This window comes from Lissotriton helveticus, chromosome 12 (assembly GCF_964261635.1).
Source record: "Lissotriton helveticus chromosome 12, aLisHel1.1, whole genome shotgun sequence".
Classification (NCBI taxonomy): Eukaryota; Metazoa; Chordata; class Amphibia; order Caudata; family Salamandridae; genus Lissotriton; species Lissotriton helveticus.
In genome coordinates this window covers 86,514,130-86,530,524 of record NC_136073.1, presented here as the reverse complement: position 1 = coordinate 86,530,524, position 16,395 = coordinate 86,514,130, and positions in this window count along the sequence as shown.

The window sequence follows — 16,395 nt, the reverse complement described above, 5'->3', positions numbered from 1 at the left end:
ATTCTTTGACGATGTTGAATAATTCCTTGCTGTTTTGGGCGTTGTTGTCGAGTCGATCCTTGAATGCTGATTTCTTGGTGGATCGGATGAGTTAGTGGTGTTTGCGGGTGGCGTTCTTGAAGGGGACCAGGTTGTCGGTGGTTGGGTTTTTTCTCCAGGCTTTCTCAAGGGAACGACAGAGCTTCTTGGATTTTTTAAGGTTGTCGTTGAACCAGGGGGCTTTTTTGCTACCTTGATTGATTTGGTGGTTTTTCAAAGGTGCAAGTTCGTTGGCGCTGTTGGTGATCCATTGTGTGATGTTGGTGGCTGCTTGGTTTGGGTCTGATGATTTGTCAGGAGGGTTTTGGTGAAGCGATGTGAGGAGTTGGTCGGCGGTGATTTTGTTCCAGTTTCTTCGGGGAATTGGTTGTGGCTGGTTGTGGGTCGTGGTCTTTTTGTAGTTGAAGTGGACGCAGATGTGGTCCGTCCAATGGAGAGCTGTGGTGTGATGGAAGGAGATGTGCTTGCTGGAGGTGAAGATGGGGTCGAGCGTGTGTCCGGCAAGGTGGGTTGGGGGTGTCAACAAGTTGTTTGAGTCCGAGATTGGCCAGGTTGTCCAGAAGGGTGGTGGTATTGCAGTCGTTTTTCTTTTCCAGGTGGAAGTTGAGGTCTCCCAGAAGGATGTAGTTCTCAGAGGGGAGGGCATGTGGGCTGATGAAGTCAGAGATATCTTCGCTGAATTGTGTACGAGGTCCTGGTGGTCTGTAGATGAGGGTGCCTCTGAGTGTGGTCTTGGGGTCGGTGTGAATCTGGAAGTGAAGGTGTTCGGCGGTAGCGAGGATATCGTCGGTATTGGTCGTGATGCGGATGGTGTTTTTATGGACGATGGCGATGCCTCCTCCTGTTTGGTTGGTTCGGTCCTTTCGGATGATCTTGTAGCCTTCCGGGATGGCTATGGCGATGTCGGGCGCTGATGACGCATTCATCCAGGTTTCTGTAAGGAAGGCGACGTCCGGCGAAGTAGTATCGAGTAGGTTCCAGAGTTCGATGGCATGTCTGTGGACCGAGCGGGTGTTGAGCAGGATGCATTTCAGGTGGTTAGTGCTGGGGCTCTGTTTGGAGTTTGTGGGTTTGGTGTTGGTCCAGATGCAGTCGAACTTGCAGGAGTGGCAGGCGAAGAGTCCGTGGGTGTGTCCTGGGGCGGCTTGGTAGCAGTCTGGGAGACGGCCGGGGTTGAGTGCAGAGAGGGTGGCGGTGTCGTAAGATAAGCGGGTAGAGTGGATTTGGCGGGGGACAGGGGGTCTGGCGCTGGGCGCAGTCCAGACGCGGACGGGCGTAGACGGGCTTACCTTTGGCGCACCTTTGGCGCGCATGGGGCGCGACCGCTGCGCGTGAATGCTGCGCGCAATAGCATCTGTCATAAGAGGGTAGTGGAGGGGGGAGGGGCGAGGGAGGAGCAGCTGGGAGGCGGGAGCGGGGTGGAGATCAGGGCAGGGAGGCACGACAACAACAACAAAATGGCAGGCAGCCTAAAGCGAAACAGGATGCAAATGCGATGCAAATGGCAGTGGCACCGGCACAATCAGGCACACACCAAATCTACAGGCAGCGCAGCACAATTGAAAGCACAGCAACAGCGCACTTTGGCAATCTAGCGCTACGATCTAAAAATGAATTCAATGAATAAACAATCAAGGCAATCTAGCGCTACTATGAAAATGTGCAAATTAATCAGGCAATAACAGCAGTCTGGCGGTGAAGCGCTACGATACCAGGCTGCAGGCAGGGCGGGGAGCAGCGTGGGGAGCGACCGCTTCTGTTGGGAACAGGACGGTCACAGAGGAGGGTGCTACTGACAGATCTGTGTGGGGGGAATAGGCTAAAGCAGTACGTACATCAGGGTGAGCAAAGGAGAAGCAGATGCTGCACTGGCTGCAGCACATGCACCTGAGCCACTTCTGCTGGCCCAACTTAGCAAATCTATAGAACCACTGGGACTGTTGACTGGGACCTCTGGGTCTGCTCCCATCTTTGTAGGGCTATCCCTGGTTCTCCCTGGGTCTGCAGATGCGCATCTGTGAGTGGAACAGAGTTCCTGACCTTCTGAGGCCACGAAGAGCTTCCGTGACATCCATATGGCTCACATCTTATTTACAGGCCACGCCCATATCAGCTGTGGTCTTCCCTCCGCACTCCAACCTGCCAGCATGCACTGTCAGCTGCCCTGCAATCTTTGCTGTTGCAAACTTTACACTGAATGGAATCTCATCTATCGTCTGCGTAGACCACAAGCAAATTTCTCTGAAAACATTGAATGCAAAGTCTACATCCTCCTTGGTGACCTCAACATCCGCCTGGTAGACTTGACCAACCCCAGCTCAGTCACTCTCCTCAAAATCCTAGGAAACCTCCAACTGACACAACACTTTACTGGATCCACATACTATGCTGGGCACACCCTCAACCCCGTCTTCACCACCTTCAACAACATAAAAGTTACAACAACCACTCCTCTCACCTGGACAAACAACGCTATTGTTCACTTCCATGTCAACATTCCTTGCCAAATGAAACCCACCATCTGGCAGGTGCAGTTGGGACACCATCACCGAATCGGACTGATCCAACACATGAACCAACCCAACACCACCAGCATTTTAAATAGCAACATCAAACTCAACAACTGGATTATAGGACTTTAAAGATTTTAGGTAAAAAAGGACCAAAAAGCCAAAGCGGCAACAAGAGATGACTGGTTGCACTGAACTGGGACAAAGTCACAAGTTCAGGCCAATCGCGATGAAGTGCGAACCAGCTATAGGGACCTAGTTAGGCCCTCTGAACAAAGTACCTTAAAACCTGGTTTGGAGCATTGTGTGGATCAGCATCGAAGGCGCAGATCCTGTCGATTGGGCTTGTTATGTGAAATCTGGTGTCGAGGATGCATGGTGGAGCAGAGGCAATGCATTGGTTACGATATGAGGTGAACATGAGATGAGGAGTTTTGTTATTGTTGTCGAGAGGTCGATGAGGTATGAATTGAGCACATGCTGGCAAAAACCGCCATGGAACAGTGGTTCCTAGGGCAATTTATCCGCCCAAAATTGCAGGTTGCAGCAGTGATGCAAGTCTTTTGCGATAGATCCAATCCACACAGCAGTGGCAATGTGGCATTTCTGTTCAGGAATGTGCTGCTCAGCCAAGGAGAGGCGTTGGTTCTGCTAGGGGATCCGTCGCTCAGCAGAGAAGATGCATTGGTTCTGCTGGTAAGCAACTTAGGTTCACTTCCAAGGGTCCAGGACTGGAGCAGACCAATTGTCAGGAAATACTCACAGATGACAGAGTCCAGGTGCAGAAGATAGAAGGCTGTTACGTCTCTGAGGCTTCTTATCAGGAGGTCAGCTAAGTAGCCATTCGAGTCACTCTGGGTTCTGGGGGCAAGAGATGCAGGTCCAGGTCTTCGCTCCCAGCAGGAAGCAGCAGGCCAGCAGGTAAGCACAGGAAAGCAGAAGTCCAGCAGAGTAGCAGTCCAGCAGATTGGCAGTCCTTCAGCAGCAGTAGTCCTTCCTGGCAGAGTATCTACAGGTCCATAATTGTACTGTCTTGGTGGTATCTAGGTTGAGTACTTATACCCAGTGTCTCCTTTGAATGGGGGCGACTTGAAAGACATGCCTTTGAAGTGCACAGGGGTCCTCCTTTCCTACTCTGGTTCCAGACTCACTACATAGGGGTTTTCAGCCCTTTGTGTGTCGACAGGACACATCCTATTCAGGTGTAAGTGAGGCTGAGCCCTGCTCCCACCTCCCATTCTGCCATAGATGTCTGTTTGATACACACCTAATTTCCCATTGTGTGTAGCTGTCTTTGAGGAATACACAAACCCCAACTGCAAACTACACCAAGCATTGAATCAGAGACAAATGGCTAAAGCAATAAAATTACAACATTCTTAAAGTGGAATTTTCATATTTGTAATTTAAAATATGACTTCGCCATAAGTTAGGAATTTAAATTAGGATTCCAGAGGCACCAAACTTGAATTAGGTATATTTCCCTTTTGACAAATTACACTTATAAAATATAATAAGGTAATCCCAATGTTATCCAATGGGAGGTAGAGGACTTGCAGTAGTGAAAAACTAATTTAAGAGTTTTGCACTACCAGGACATGTGAAACGTAAAAGCGCATGTCCTGCTTTTCACATACATTGCACCCTGCTCTCTGGGCTTTTCAGGGCCTAACCTAGGTGTGACGTATATGTATCAAAAAAGAAGACTTGGGCCTGCAAAAGGTCTGTTTTGTCAGGTTGAAATGGAAGTTTAAAACTGCACACACAGGCTTTACAATGGCAGACCTGAGACATGTTTAAAGGGCTACTTAAGTGGGTGGCACAATCAGTGCTGCCAACCCACTAGTGATACAAAAGGGGATGATGGACGGAGCGTTTGTACAAATCAAACACTCACCCCCAGTCAACTGATCTGGGTTTAATCCATCACCATTCTTTAGTTCACTCAGCCACCCCAGTTCAGACATGGCTATATGCAAATCAGTCTGACCCTGTGCCTCCTGGGAACAGTCCAGCCTGAACTGCCAAGCCATGTCTTCCCTGGACCGGAAACAAGCATCCTGGGACCGGTTTCGGATTCATAATCCTCATCAGCCAGGCTATCTTGAATCCAGTGGCCAAGTGAACAAGGGACTCACGTCTGAGCATACCCTGCCACACTTAGGGCGAACAAAGTGATACAAAAGGGGATGATGGACGGAGCGTTTGTACAAATCAAACACTCACCCCCAGTCAACTGATCTGGGTTTAATCCATCACCATTCTTTAGTTCACTCAGCCACCCCAGTTCAGACATGGCTATAAGCAAATCAGTCTGACCCTGTGCCTCCTGGGAACAGTCCAGCCTGAACTGCCAAGCCATGTCTTCCCTGGACTGGAAACAAGCATCCTGGGACCGGTTTCGGATTCATAATCCTCATCAGCCAGGCTATCTTGAATCCAGTGGCCAAGTGAACAAGGGACTCACGTCTGAGCATACCCTGCCACACTTAGGGCGAACAAAGCGATACAAAAGGGGATGATGGACGGAGCGTTTGTACAAATCAAACACTCACCCCCAGTCAACTGATCTGGGTTTAATCCATCACCATTCTTTAGTTCACTCAGCCACCCCAGTTCAGACATGGCTATATGCAAATCAGTCTGACCATGTGCCTCCTGGGAACAGTCCAGCCCGAACTGCCAAGCCATGTCTTCCCTGGACCGGAAACAAGCATCCTGGGACCGGTTTCGGATTCATAATCCTCATCAGCCAGGCTATCTTGAATCCAGTGGCCAAGTGAACAAGGGACTCATGTCTGAGCATACCCTGCCACACTTAGGGCGAACAAAGCGATACAAAAGGGGATGATGGACGGAGCGTTTGTACAAATCCAACACTCACCCCCCGTCAACTGATCTGGGTTTAATCCATCACCATTCTATAGTTCACTCAGCCACCCCAGTTCAGACATGACTATATGCAAATCAGTCTGACCCTGTGCCTCCTGGGAACCGTCCAGCCTGAACTGCCAAGCCATGTCTTCCCTGGACCGGAAACAAGCATACTGGGACCAGTTTCGGATTCATAATCCTCATCAGCCAGGCTATCTTGAATCCAGTGGTCAAGTGAACAAGGGACTCACGTCTGAGCATACCCTGCCACACTTAGGGCGAACAAAGCGATACAAAAGGGGATGATGGACGGAGCGTTTGTACAAATCAAACACTCACCCCCAGTCAACTGATCTGGGTTTAATCCATCACCATTCTTTAGTTCACTCAGCCACCCCAGTTCAGACATGGCTATATGCAAATCAGTCTGACCCTGTGCCTACTGGGAACAGTCGAGCCTGAACTGCCAAGCCATGTCTTACCTGGACCGGAAACAAGCATCCTGGGACCGGTTTCGGATTCATAATCCTCATCAGCCAGGCTATCTTGAATCCAGTGGCCAAGTGAACAAGGGACTCACGTCTGAGCATACCCTGCCACACTTAGGGCGAACAAAGCGATACAAAAGGGGATGATGGACGGAGCGTTTGTACAAATCAAACACTCACCCCCAGTCAACTGATCTGGGTTTAATCCATCACCATTCTTTAGTTCACTCAGCCACCCCAGTTCAGACATGGCTATATGCAAATCAGTCTGACTCTGTGCCTCCTGGGAACAGTCCAGCCCGAACTGACAAGCCATGTCTTCCCTGGACCGGAAACAAGCATCCTGGGACCGGTTTCGGATTCATAATCCTCATCAGCCAGGCTATCTTTAATCCAGTGGCCAAGAGAACAAGGGACTCACGTCTGAGCATACCCTGCCACACTTAGGGCGAACAAAGTGATACAAAAGGGGATGATGGACGGAGCGTTTGTACAAATCAAACACTCACCCCCAGTCAACTGATCTGGGTTTAATCCATCACCATTCTTTAGTTCACTCAGCCACCCCAGTTCAGACATGGCTATATGCAAATCAGTCTGACCCTGTGCCTCCTGGGAACAGTCCAGCCCGAACTGCCAAGCCATGTCTTCCCTGGACCGGAAACAAGCATCCTGGGACCGGTTTCGGATTCATAATACTCATCAGCCAGGCTATCTTGAATCCAGTGGCCAAGTGAACAAGGGACTCACGTCTGAGCATACCCTGCCACACTTAGGGCGAACAAAGCGATACAAAAGGGGATGATGGGCCCACTAGTAGCATTGAATTTACAGGGCCTTGCCACCTGGAGTGCACATTACTAGGAAATTATATGTAAATAAAAGCCCCCCGCCTGGTTTATCTCTAGAGGTCAAGGCTCCCTCCCCTGTTTAGTTGGCTTTTACAGGCCCTCTTCCTTGCATAAGGTCACAGCTGACTGGCCTCAGGAGCTGACGTAAGAACTGTTAATTGCTCCCTATGAGTTTTGGGGGGGGGGGCTTTGTTCCTGATGCTGGAGAGAAAATAATTAACCTAGCCCAACAGGGTGATAAACAGCCTGGGCTCCAACCCTAGCTGAGCCTGAAAAAATATGACATTCCTGGATGATCCATAAACTGTACAGATATTCCCTTGGACTTTACAGAATTGTTCTTTTTACACAAGTTACACTGTACATTGGTTTGACTCTGGTGTCTGTAGACCAAGGGAAAGCGGACCTGCACTCCATGGGATCCTTCCTCATAAGTGTATAATGGAGTGTCACTGCACATAAGTGACTTTCCCTATGAGTGAACGCTAACATTATGAGGCCTAACCCAGGTCAGTACCCAATCCTGCAGAGTCTCTCCTGTGCCAGGCTACCTATGTGCAGATCCAGGGACGCACACAACAGTCTCCCACGCTCAGCCCTCACACATGTGCACATGCGTGTGCACATTTGTACACATGTAACTAGCCAAGTGCCTCTTTCACTTGCGGCATTGCAGCAGCAATATCTTAAAAGTTGGACATGGGCGGTAAACACATGCAGTCCATTTTACAATGAATTTACCGTGGCAGAGTCACAGGTTGTGGGGCCCTCCAACAGTAACCAGTAAAAAACAGGTTATAAAAAAGTGTAAACATTTGCGTGGATTAGATGGGCAGAACCACCTTCTCACAACAAAGCAACATGATTCTGTGCAAGTCCAAGTGGCAAAGCTCATTATTGTACAACTACGCCATATGTTCTAGTGAGAAGTCCAGTTTAACATGCTCAAAAGATTTCATTTTACCTTTATTAAATACATCTCCCAATGTCAGGCATGTGTTGCCCTGCCTCTGTCTAAAGGACTCCTTGTTCAGCCCTGGCCTCAAATCTGAGTTTTATCCAGCACCGCTATTCTTCATGATCCATGGGAAAACTGATTGGTCGTGTCCTGTTACTGCATGGACCAGAAAGCACCATTGTTTCTCGAATAGCTCCCCACATGTACGGTAGTTGAGGCACCCTACAGTACTAAGGGATCAAGTTGAGGATGCCTCGACCCCATGTTTAGGAGACAACAGACATTGGAGTCACCCTTTCTTCATTCTCTTTCCACTCTACATACCAGGGGCAGGTGTTTTGCAGTTTATCCAGCCATGTCCACACAATTTGCTCTCTGTGACTTATAGACTGATGCAGCTAAATCATTGTCCTTCTTCCTTCCCAACATGCTAGATTCTTTATGTCTGCAGCCTGATAATTTGTCTGGCCATCAAGCAATAAAGAATCTCTGTCTAACTTCTTTTACTTACCTAAGAAATTTCATTTACTATTGCTTTGGGTTCCAGGCTAAGATAAAATGCTGGCCCTACTGATAGGGTCTTTGCTAGCTCTAAGGTAGTCTGGATTGGGAGGAAAGGATATCCACATATGCAGAGTCAGCGCTAAAAGATCCTGATTGTGTTAGATTCCAAATCCCTTGAATTGGAAAATGTACATTCACTGGGCTGCTTCGGCAAATCCTTCTTTCACATGAAACTGGTGGAGGCAGGCTGTCCGGTGACTGATGCCCTGATCCGTCCTATGTATACTGTCAAGCTCTATTTTCTTAGACTCATGCTCACACAGCAGCACCATTTGCTCGCCTCTCTAATATGAATGTTGTTGCATCAAGAGAGATTTACAAGTTCCATGTATTTCTCCTAGAGAAATATGTTCTGTCCCTGTGGTGTTATCACTTCATGATTCAGGACTTTTTGTTCCAAAGATCTACCCTCCTTGAAGTCCTTCAGGTGTAAGGTCTTTTGGCATATAGCTGAGCATGTTTTTTGACTTGAAATTCTTTCCCACATACCATGTGCAGGGTGCTGATGTCATCGTTTAGGTCCTGTAACAGTTGCTAATGCATGCATTTTTGACTGCCATTCAAGGCGCTGGAGGTCTCTCTGTGCTCCACGTTCAAAGTCTGACCCCAAAATCTCCAAAAGCTTTGTGTCCCCCCCATGTCCGTTCTTGGAGGGTCAAGGAATAGGTGAATGGTTGAATACCATTCAATCAGTGTTGCATTGCTTTGCTGCTGCTCACTTTCACTTGCAGTACAAGCGTCACCTTGCTATCACTGTCACTATGCTTTTGGTAGGTCATATCATTACACCTCTATCCTGCCAATATTTGCATTGTTTGACCAGCAGCGGTGATTCTGGAAACCCCTTAGTCTCTCACTCCTGTGCTTCACAGCATCACGGATTTGCCATTGCCAGGATGGTGTGATCTCAATCTTTCTCCATTAAGACCTACTCCCCTCTAGCCCACTGATTTGGAGATCTTGGAATACTGGTCCCACATTTGATGTGTCACTGCCTATGATGCAAAAGGCTTCGACCACCTGATGGGGCTCACTTGAGACACAACACCCCATGCACATGCTGCTGGCAGCTTGCAGCTGGATGTGCAGTGTTTTATTTATCATAGGTATGTTTGGCCTCCACTTGTAAAGTGAGATTAGGGGTAGAAATGAGTTAACCCAATGGTATGGGGTCTCCCAACAAAAATCATTTGAACATCTACATATTGCAAAAGTATTCGAGTATTCAGGAACAACACATGGCAAGACATGTGAACAACTTTATTTCAAGACAGTAGCAACTGTATTTTCAATATAGAGCAGAGAAGGGTATATCCCCATTTTTCATGAAAAGTAGGGGGGGGGTTCCTACTATGGGATTTTTTTTTCTTCAAAAGTTAGGTTTGTTTAACTGAGGTAAAAATGTTCCACAAAATGAAAAAATAAACTGTGAAAGACTGGCTCTCGGTCCTCTCCTCTATCTTCTTCACCACACCTATTGAAGGCTGGGTAGATCTTGGATTGAATGAATAGAGGATTCTTTGTATGAAAATATGTAGTATTTGGAGAGAAAACAAAAATATGCTTAAGTATATTTACTCAATTTCAATTTCAAACTCTTTATTTCAGTAAAATACCATAAAAGATACAAACATTCAAGATAGACATCATACATTCCAGTTTAAGAAGGAACATACAGGTAAGTGTTAAAAGAGATACAGTTAAAAGATAGCACAATTTGTCAAGACTGTAGAATCGAGCAAGGGATACCTAAGCACAACAATTGTCATGTAATTCATAGCTTTTAGTGACAGAATCCCTTGTCTAAAGTGCAAATGCATTTATTAAAATGTGTGCCATCGTCACATCTCAGGGGAGGATAAGGGTATTAACAGTGCCCTCCTTCTGATCTCCCCTAGAGTGGCATTTGATTGCAATATGTTCTTGAAACATGAAGAGTGTTGTCTGCGAATAGGAGAGTGGCAATTTATTGGTTTGCTAAAGAGTCTGCTGAGATGATAGAAAGAAGCTCAACCACTTGGTTGATGTAAAGTGAAAACAGTGTTTGGGCCATGACGCAACCCTGTCAAACCCCCCGCTGTCTTTTAATGTGATCGGTGACTTGTCCTTGACTACCCTATCTTATCCTGGCAAAGTTCTCTTCATGTAGCCTAATTAAAAGTACCAGAATTTCCTGGGGCATACCAATATCCCTGAGCACCCACCATAGTTTGTCCCTGGGGACGAGTTCAAAAGCTGATTTTAAGTTCTATGAAATCTATGCATAGACTCCCCTTGCCCAGCAAAACTACCTTCCAGTACAGCATGAAGAGGCAGAAGACCTGATCAATTGTGCCAGTCTTCCATTGAAAACCAGCTTGGAACGGAGAGAGGATATGAGTCTCATCCATCCATTCCTGGACCTTTTAACTAAAAGTGAGCAGCAGAAGACTTTTTGGACACAATCGTTCAGGCTAATTGGCCGATAGTTGAAGGGATTGGTCCTATCACCCTTTTTGAAGATAGGGATCACTTCGGCCCCTTTCCATGATTCTGGAATCCTCCCCCACCAGCTATGTCTAGAGCAGGCTGGGGACTGAAAGTCGTTGACTCATTTTCTAAAAGTAGGCCCTCCTGTCCTATGTGTATTGTAAAAGAAATGGGGTCAAAATCAATATTAGAAGGGTGCACAAGTTCCTGAGAAAACTGTGGAAGTAGTCATTCATTCTGGGATAAGAAGGAGAGAGGAAGAACCCTAGGAGGCATTATAGTGGTCTTGGCTATTACCGCCAAACTAGGGATGTTCAACTTCAATTGGATGTTTGTATTGGGTGGTGAGCAAGTTCTAACTTCTAGGGCAACTAGGTTGTGCACTAGACTTTCACTTGCTAGGGTAAGTTCTACTGCATCAGCAGTGCTGTTGGTTAAGATGCGTCTTCTTGCCCTCAAGATGTCATCTCTTATTACGATCTAAATTCCCTTACGTACCTAATCCAGTGTACAGCTCTGTATTATTTAGGGTCGCACCATTCTCATGTTTAATATTACAGTCAGCCTTGGGTATGTTGACGATATAGATGGTGCACTGGGAAGCAATATGAGAAATTGGACGAGGCCTAGAGAGTGGAGGTACCTCGCAATGACCTACTTAAACGTGGTGGTTCTTGTTCTATGGCCATCATGGGTCCCATTGTTCCCCTGGTTGTTCCCCTGGCTTCCCCCCAAGAACCCTCTTGAAAATTTGCCGTGCGTGATTGGTAAGTTGCAAAGGACCCTGTCATGGTGGCCTAGGGTGCCAATCAAAGGTTCAAGATTAGTGTTTGGAGTATTGCGTGTTGTTTATGTGCTATGGGGGTGGAAAGATTCATATTCGAGTGCATAGCAGTACTTGGGAGACACTCATTGTATGATTTCAAGGCTGTTTCGATCTTCTATTCTGAGGTACAATTTCGGAATAAGGGCAGTTAGGGCCCCTATAGTTTCTTTTAAGGCTAATATTTCCCTCTGGCGACCTAGATTAGGGGGTGGTGTTTTATTGCCTACTGCCCTACCGCCAGGATGAGGAATCATATGTGTCCTATTGGTTGCTAAGCTCATGGCTCCCGGGCCCTCTTTTCAAATAAGTGCACGAGTTGTTGCTGATTGTTATGCAAGGGGTGGAAATCTATTGCTCAATGGGAGGTCTGCTGGCATCGCACGTTGAGTCTCGCAGGGATCACTAGATGGACTAATGGGGGGCTCTTCAAGCACTTCAGGGACTTTCAATAGCTGAGTCTTACTAACTGCCTTTTTAAATAGGCTTGGTATGTTCCCACACCCTACATTAGTAGACACAGCGGGAATGTGTGATTGGGGGACCTTGGGGGTCAGAGTAGGAATGTCAGTAGATAATGCTGGTGTCAGCCCTCGCAATCTGATAATATATTATTGATTCAATCCAACACACTCTCCCCGCTCTCCCCATCCCTCCCTATCGCAGGGCTTGGGTTCCGAATTCGTTTCTTGTTTTTTTTTCTTCAAAGCACCTCCCAGCCCACCCTCAGTCACTTTCCCTTTCCCCATATATACAAAGGTATGTAACAATAGGTAGCAGTTTCAATTTGGCAAAAAAAGGCCTGGTTGTGGCTTGTTATGAATGTCAAATTGCGCGTAGTACCTTGGTATGAGGAGCGGTCCAAATCCTTGGGATGCAGATTTCAGTGGGGTGATTGGCACGGACGGGCCCGTCCTTGGCCCAGGCTTGGCCTGGGCACAGCTCGGGAATGCCTATGCGTGTCCCACGCTGTGGGAGAGAGCAGCTGCAGAAGAGACCTCCAGAGGGTGATGTCACCTCCCGTGCTGCCGCAAGTCTTGCTGGAGGACCAAGTCCCAACCCAGCGAGGAGCAACACATGGCAGTGACGGGGCAGCGGACGGCCCCTTAATCCCTCCTTGGTGCCTGGTGGAAAGAGCCTGGTGCCTGGTGCCTGGAGCCTGGTGGGAAGCAGATGGCGTTGGGGCTCAGAAGCCCGTTGTGAAGACAACTACTGCAGATCTTAACCTGCTAAACAATCTGCAAGCATATTTTTTATCAGTAGAGGGACTTCTGAAAATCTTTGACCGTAATATTTTTAAACAAATATTAATAAGACGTGTTCAGAAAACAAGGAGTGGGAAATCTTGCAGATATTTTATTGGTCAAAATCCTGTACTAACACTGAAATCAGAAGGACAATTAGTTTAGATTATGAGTGATACGGTGCAGGAATGCAAAGATTACCAGTATAACTCCAAAAAAAAAGAAATCCAGCTGACATATATCATCCATCACTACTCAAAGCTGTGGAAATCTATGGTAAACTCACTAATAACTGAGAATATTACAAGTACTGTTACCAAATCATAATGATATCATAATACTGCCAAGGGTAATAATCAAACCTAGCAGAAAAATAGCTGGGACTTGTAATTAGCCCCGAATAGTAGGTGCTTAGTTTTAAATAGACACATTTTCCTACATTATGTGGTGGTTCGTATTTGAAAAAAACAAAAGTGCTGCAAATACATAAAACTGTTAGCGCCAACAGAAGAGGTATAATTTTTCAGTCTTTGAGACCAGATGTGAATAAGGTTGAAAGTGGCCAGGATTAAAATGTGCTTAATCTGTCAAGAGAATCCCTGGCCTAGACTAGCACTGTCTTGTGTTAATATTTGATTTGCTTAGCTTTCCCTTTCTGGGACATTATGTAGTGAGCCCAGAAATGGGTCTCTTGCTCACTTAGCCAGTAGATTCAAGCTAGCCTGGCTGATGACGGCTGTTTAGCCAGAAACAGGTCCCAGGATGCTTGTTTCCAGTCCAGGGAAGACATGGCAGTTCGGGCTGGACTGTTCCCGTGACGCACAGGGTCAGACTGATTTGCATATGGCCATGTCTGAACTGGGGTGGCAGAGTGGGCTAAAAAACCGTGATGGTTAAAGAATGATGATGGATTAAACCCAGATCAGTTGACTGGGGATGAGTGCTTGCAATGTTCAACACTCCGTCCATCATCCCCTTTGCTTTTGCTTTGTTTGCCCTAAGTTGGCAGGGTATGCCCAGACGTGGGTCCCTTGCTCACTTTGCCACTGGATTCAAAATAGACTGGCTGATGACAGCCTATTAGCCAGAAACCGGTCCTACGTGCTTGTTTCAGGTCCAGGGAAGACATGACTTTGCATTTCAGGCTGGACTGTTCCCATGAGGCACAGGGTCAGACTGATTTGCATATGGTCATGTCTGAACTGGGGTGGCGGAGTGAGCTAAAGAATGATGATTTATTAAACCCAGATCAGTTGACTGGTGGTGTTTGCTTGCAATGTTCAACACTCCGTCCATCATCCCCTTTGGTTTTGCTTTGTTTGCCCTAAGTTGGCAGGGTATGCCCAGAAGTGGGTCCCTTGCTCACTTTGCCACTGGATTCAAGCTAGCCTGGCTGATGACTGCTGATTATCCAGAAACCAGTCCGGGGTTGCTTGTTTCCGTTCCAGGGAAGACATGGCTTGGCATTTCGGGCTGGACTGTTCCCATGAGGCACAGGGTCAGACTTATTTGCATATGGCCATGTCTGACCTGGGGTGGCGGAGTGAGCTAAAGAATGATGATGGATTAAACCCAGATTAGTTAACTGGGGGTGGGTGCTTGCAATGTTCAACACTCCGTCCATCATCCCCTTTGGTTTTACCTTATGTAGAGAGTCAAAAGCTACCATAGCTGAGAAAAGCAAATAGGTCAGTTATAATCCTGGTCACTAAGTGGAGAAGGTTAGAAGAACACTACAACCCAGATTTACAAGTGTTTTGCATTGGGTTTAGTTACTTTTTAATGCAAAACAGACAAAAAAAACTGTTTGCCTTGCTTTATAAAATAGCAAAATAACACAAGGGAACACAGTGCATCAGGCAGGCATTCCATGGGTTTAGCATGGGCATTCTTGTACATCCACCAATCGATTTTGATACAAAAGCATATCTGCAAAGACTCGCTGACATAGATTTCCCCTTAAGTGGTGAGCCTGCCTCTATTTCTCCGCATTATATGCTTTTTCTGCAGCACAGGGACAAGGAGAAAATAGCCACAAAGGGTAGTTCTTTGTGCAGGAAGGTACTCCTTTTTGAACAAAAATAATCTCGACCACAATGAAGACAGGTGGTTGGAACTAGCACTAGGCTGCACAAAATGTACCGGCACATGTGGAGAGCAGAACTGCTCAATTTCTTTGAAGATATGACGTAGTTCTGCTCTCTCTAGATGATGCAATGCAGCACAGACACTTGGCTTGCTGTGTTGCATTATATCACCTCTTTGTAAATCTGGCCCTACATCTCTTACAGGGATTTTGTTTGTGGTAGACCAAGGGTCAAGAACAACACACAAGCTCCTCTCATAAGGGCAAATCTGCACCATAATATAATCAAGGATGGACAAGACCGAAATGCCAGCTTTAATTAGCTATTCCACCCATCTACATTTGTTCATGGCTATATTTGCTCTGAAGCACATTAAAGCAGGCCCTTTGTCTTTGCCATTGCTGGAATAATGTGTAAGCATGGCACTGCATGAAAACTAAACTAGAATGCACAATGTAGTCTGTAGCGTGTTTGAATGTGTAAATTCCTTTAACTGAAAAGTCTATAGAGTGTGACCTCTCACCTTAGTCAAAGTCAGATTTTAGGTAACTATCCTGAGTTTGCTAGGCAGAGAGTTCAGGTGATTTCTAATGGTAATGGCACATCATACACTAGGCCTCCCCTGGTTCAGGACACATTTGGCAAGAAGAGAAGCTGCCAATGTTCAGTTGCTCTTTAGAGCTGATAAAGACAACAAGAACATGCTGCATGCACATTTCAATACTTAATTTGTTGTTTATGAAAATCTGTACACAAATATACGTTTGTTAGGAAGTAAACTTTCCCAGTTGGTATACATCTTGTAATGCCAATAAAGGAGTATTTCATTTCATTGCATGCGTTTTGTAATGTAATGTATAAAACTATGTTGTCTATACATAATATCATCTGCAGTATCTCTTGCAGTGGCTATCTACAGTGTGTTTGGTGTACCGTTTCTTCGTTGTTTCATCAGTGTTTATTGATAGTTTCATGTACAAGGAATGAAAAATGTAACAATATAACTAAAGTACATGTATCTGTTTCTATAAGAAAATGTCTGCCAGGATTATGATTTGGGAAGTATAGAAATCGGGAGTCTATAATTTGCTACTAGCAATCTTTTAATGGATGAAGTGATCAGAAAGTAGCAGCTCTGTTATGCTGTCACATTGTAGACCTGGCTAGAAACAACATTTTACATGCTCACATCTTTAATTTGCCTTCTTTCCTTAACCCCTTAGCCGCTGGGATAATTCCCCCGTGGCGCAGGGGGTGGGGGGCCGCGCGCGGCGCCGCGGTGCTCGTGACGAGCTCAGCTTGTCACGCAGCACGCTGGCGCTATGCTGATGGCGAGTTGAGCTCGTCATGACTCCGCCCATTTGAATCAGCACAGCGCAACTGTGCCTCATGACGAGCTGAGCTCGTCATGAGCACGCAAGAGGTTAAAGGCAATGACATTTGACACACATTCATTTTCATGCAGGTGTAGGATAATAGTCTTCAGCT